Raw genomic sequence first — 4,669 nt, 5'->3', positions numbered from 1 at the left:
GCAAGGTCTCAGGTTCGAATCCCACTGGCCGCGAAGCGCGCGATTTTACGATGGACCTTCCCTGTAATTAATTTTTTTTCTATTTTTACCCACCTGTGGAAAAGTTTATTTCGAAAGGCCAACAGTGAAATCCGCGCAGCTTGCTGCTCAGTTGGCGCGCGAAATTTGGGCCAGGCCCATGTATACATTGAAACCCTAAATTTTTTCTCCGCAATTCCAAAACCAGCCTCCGCATTCTTCCAGCAGCAAAAAAAACTCATCGCGCTTCTCGCGAAGTCGCGAGCTCGCCCCCTCCCCACGCCGCCGCCGCCCTCCTCTCGATCCCCCCTCTCTTCTGAGGAAGAACGACGGCGCGAGCTGATTTGGCTAGCCACCGGCCCTTGGCGCGCCGGCGCCCGCCCTCCTCCTCCTCCGCGCCCCTCCTCCCTCACACCGCAGGGGTGTGGCGATGGTGATGGCTGCCCTCGCCGGGTGCTGCGCTGGTGCAGAGGCTGGCCATCCCCGGCTGTAGGGCCCCAACGGCTGCCGTCTCTGGCCACGACGCGCGAGAGTAGGCCCTGTCGGTGGTCGCCAGTGGCGCTGCCCTCAATGCGACATCACCCTGCCAGGCTTATTCTCATGTGCTCCATGAAACTCTAGGTGCGTACCACTGCCTCACTCTCTCCCTCTCCCTTTTCCTGCCAACTCCCCCCTATCCCAGAGCGCGTAGAGGTTCCTCATGGTGCCAGGGCTTCTTGCTCTGCCTGCACCCGGCGGCTGCACCAAGGGATCGAGCTATTGAAGAGGGCTAACTGCTATTTGAATTAATGCATCTGTGATCTGTGCATCGCTTTTGTGCTCATGGATGTGATGTAGCACTTGTCCTATCACCACAGCAACCAGGACGTTTGATCGGTATGTCTACACGTTTTGCTGGTACCTATTTATTTATTGTGTGTTTTTCCCCTGCTACAACAATTTAAACTGAGCTGAAATCATTAAATAGGTTTTGATTATTTGGAAATGTTGTGCACAACCATGTGGTGGATTTAAGCTATATATAGAGAGAGCCCCAGAGTCTGGATATGGAGGCGCATATTTTCCAAAGAAGGAATATTATGTCCTTTGAATGGTGTACAATGGTATACGCCATTTTTAAAGTAGGATTTTAGTTAGCCGGACTCATCATTTAGAGAATAATACTTATGTGTCAGCAACAATTTTAATTTAAGTCCCTTGTGTCCAGGTTGATGTCAAAAATATTTTATTCATTCTAATGCCCAAAAATTTTACGAATAACTGCCTACATATTGAATCCTGCTCATGCAATCATGTCACTGCTGAGTCCCTGTAAAGCAACTGAACTTTGAATACTAAAATGTCTGAAATCATTGCTCTGAAATTGCTAATTCATGTCCGATGCTATATTACATTAACTGAATGCAGAGCTACACAACTTATTCCCTTTAAAGCCCCATTGTTGTATTACTAATTCAGCAGCCATCTTCATTTACCCACTATCTGATGGCTATTTCTTGACATCTCATTCCATCATTTGTTTTATTAATAAAAGGCTATGCAACATTTCCTGACCGTTTTCTATTTTGCTACAGGTTCTTGAGAAATACTCTTCCAGTAAGTAAGGTATGTTTGGATTTGCACTCTACCTTTGATGACCTATCCAAAAACAATTAATAGATACACCTTCCTCCTATTTCTATTATGGTAAACAAGATGTGGATTGGTAGTCCTCCAAACATTATATCACAGTACTCAAACATAGGATTTTTGTGACAAATGGCATGATATAGAATATGTTTGCCCTTGTACTTTACATAATCTCTGACACTCAAATGCCAAAAAGCTTAAATTCTTAAGTCCAATACCTGCATTTTTGCCTCATTTTTTAAGATTATTATTATTGTATCAAATAGTTCTGGGAGAAAATAGATTAACCTCCCTATAGAAACCAAACTTATTCATTTCAAGCATGTCCCATCAAATCATTATTCGTTACTGCTGCTACAATACCTATGAACCTATCTGGTGTGTCTGCCCCCAAATTTGCCTCTTGTCTACATTATATCAGACCTGTGTGCTATATAAGTTTATGGTCCTCTGCTTCCATTCTGCAGGTTAACTCCCTCTTCCGTCTGCCGGATTATATCTCTCTTTTGCTTTGTATTCCCAACACAGGTTAGCTTTAGTGTTCTCTTCCAAATAACAAATCATCAAAAATTTGTCCATAGTGACCTAATTTCTACTTCTCCAAAATACTAAGCTACTGAAGAATAGTCAACAGAGGCTCAATTTCTTAATCTATTGAAAATGGCATCTAGACATTTAGTAAAAGGAAAATCAACATCCAGTTATTGTGTTTGCAATCATGAGATGCTCAGTGACATACAGTAAATTTGCTTTCATGAGAAACAAATGCATGTAAAACCCACCATGTACTTTTAAGTTCAGTTTAATTCACTTTTTTAGCAAAACCAAGGGATGCCTACTTAACAAAAAAATGAGAGAAATCATAATTTAAGAAAAGAGGGGCTGTGGCAAAGCCAGGGAGAACACAGATTCTGAGTCGTGGACTTGAAATGCAACTCACAGCAGTTGCTCACAAGATATAATGGTGAAAAGCCTGGTTGTCTGCTGGTGATTAGCACAAGTGAAAAATAAGTGACACAGATAACTGTAGAAGGCAAGTAATTAAGACAATTGTTGTTGGGAAACAAGCTATCTTGTTTGCTAACTTCTTTTTTTATTGGGAAACAAGCTTACTACATATGTAAATAATCTTTCAAACATTTTACTTCTCAAATGTGCTCTTCATACTTACTAACGCTAGCAGTAAAATGTTCGTGCTGGTTCTGACTTTTTTCTTTTGCCCCCTTGCATTGTTGATTCCTGCAGCTTTGGTGCTCCTCTTAGTTCTTCATCATATATTTCTTTGGTTATAGTACTATGAATAATGAGGGTACAAGGCAGGACATGTACACATATTTTCTTCATGGTTTCAAATAGTTTGTCCACATTCAATGAATGAGTGAGTTCTATTTGCTCTTCATTTACATCAGTTGCAAAACTATGTCTCAGTGCTTTATGCTGTCTATTAATTAGTACATGTTCCATTTTTGTATTCTGTGATTCACATGCCTTTTTATCAAGCTTCAGATTTTCCTTTTAGAGTTTCTACTACTGCAGGTGCCATATATTTAGATAGTACATGAGACTATTTTTTCCTCCATGTCATATCCTACATCGCTCTCTCATTAACATAATAAATATCCTATAATCAAACATGGTCATATCTGATATAAACTTATTTTTCCAGCTTATGTTTCTCACATCCCTCAAGCAAGGCAGCAGATTAGCAAGGAAAACTACAGCTACGATTCAAGCACACACTATTATGATTGCTTGCTGGTGTGCATTTATGTGCTTTTGGTAGACTTCACCATATTGGATGATGTAATGTGAAAACAAGATTGTATGCTTCACTTAGTTTGCTGGATGTGATGTAAACATGCAAGAGACAAGATTAATATATGTATGTATTGACCTCTCTGTGATGTATGTGCTTATATATGTTTATGTGATGGACATTAAGCTTTAATGTGGATTTGATATATATGTCCTAAATGTTTTTTCAATTGAATTTGTTTTTTTATTACATTTAAATTATCCTGTTGAACAATCTGACGCTACAAATATGAATTCTATTGGATGGACTGACGCTATATGTATGGTAAAAGAGTATCTGACGCCATATCTTAGCAATGGACTGTCTGACGCAATAACAAATCTTGGTGGCATGCTGTCTGACGCAAAAACTCTAGTCTGACGCAATAAGTCTTTAGCGTCAGGACTTACTGCGTCAGCTCAGGACTGACGCTATATCTTTTTTGCGTCAGATCGTGTGAGGCTATAACGGCTTTTCGCGTCAGACGGTTCGGCGCCTATGTTGGTGTTGTGGTGTAGTGCAAGAAGGGGACGATTCCACATGAATCGGTGACCCTGGAGGAGGAGGAGGAGGCGCTGCTGTCTTCTGGCGTTTTGCTTGTGATTTAGTACTCTTGGGACCTTTTCTCTTTACTTGGCTGGACTAGGGGGCATCGGCACTTGTCTTGGTACTTCTGGCCTTTACTGATTTGTCAGATTGCTGATACAACAACAAAAGTTTCATAGTGCGAGCGTAACGGGGAGTTGATGAAATTCTAGTTATAATAGTAAAATTACCGATGAAGTTCACTAAGCGGCCGATGTGTCTTGAAAGAATTATGTAAGCATGGAATGGAATCGGTATAAGTTGAATCAGTCAATAATTTACCTTGAAAGCTTGCGCCAAAGCAGTGGCAGCTACCGATGGAGATGTCTTGGCCCGTTTGGTGGTAATTTTCTTGAAACACACTCCCTGGTGCATTAGAGCCGCCAAACTTGGAGCATTATTGCCGATCAAAGAGATTGGGCCCAAAGGGAGGAGTTCGATCGGCTTACCACTTCTGCTGACTGACGGTGGTGTATCATCAACCTGTGTAAAATAGCGGAAGTAAGTTGCCGATAAGAGTAAAAACAATAAAATTGAAGCATTGGTTGACAACTTACAGCATTTTCAGGAACCTTGTACGCGGAGTCGTTCATACCGTGGTATGTGAGGGCCGATCTGCAGAACAAGTGCTCTTTCCATTCC

General features: G+C 41.4%; 1 long non-coding RNA gene across 1 annotated transcript; it reads left to right on the top strand.

Annotated features, from left to right (window-relative positions):
• LOC110430861 lies at positions 2,943 to 3,545 on the top strand. Its single transcript, XR_002448249.1, has 2 exons — positions 2,943 to 3,025; positions 3,314 to 3,545. It is a non-coding gene; the product is annotated as an uncharacterized LOC110430861 (long non-coding RNA).

Source organism: Sorghum bicolor, chromosome 10, assembly GCF_000003195.3.
Source record: "Sorghum bicolor cultivar BTx623 chromosome 10, Sorghum_bicolor_NCBIv3, whole genome shotgun sequence".
NCBI lineage: Eukaryota > Viridiplantae > Streptophyta > Magnoliopsida > Poales > Poaceae > Sorghum > Sorghum bicolor.
The sequence above is the reverse complement of the archived record's forward strand: the minus strand, read 5'-3'. Positions and strand labels throughout refer to the sequence as shown.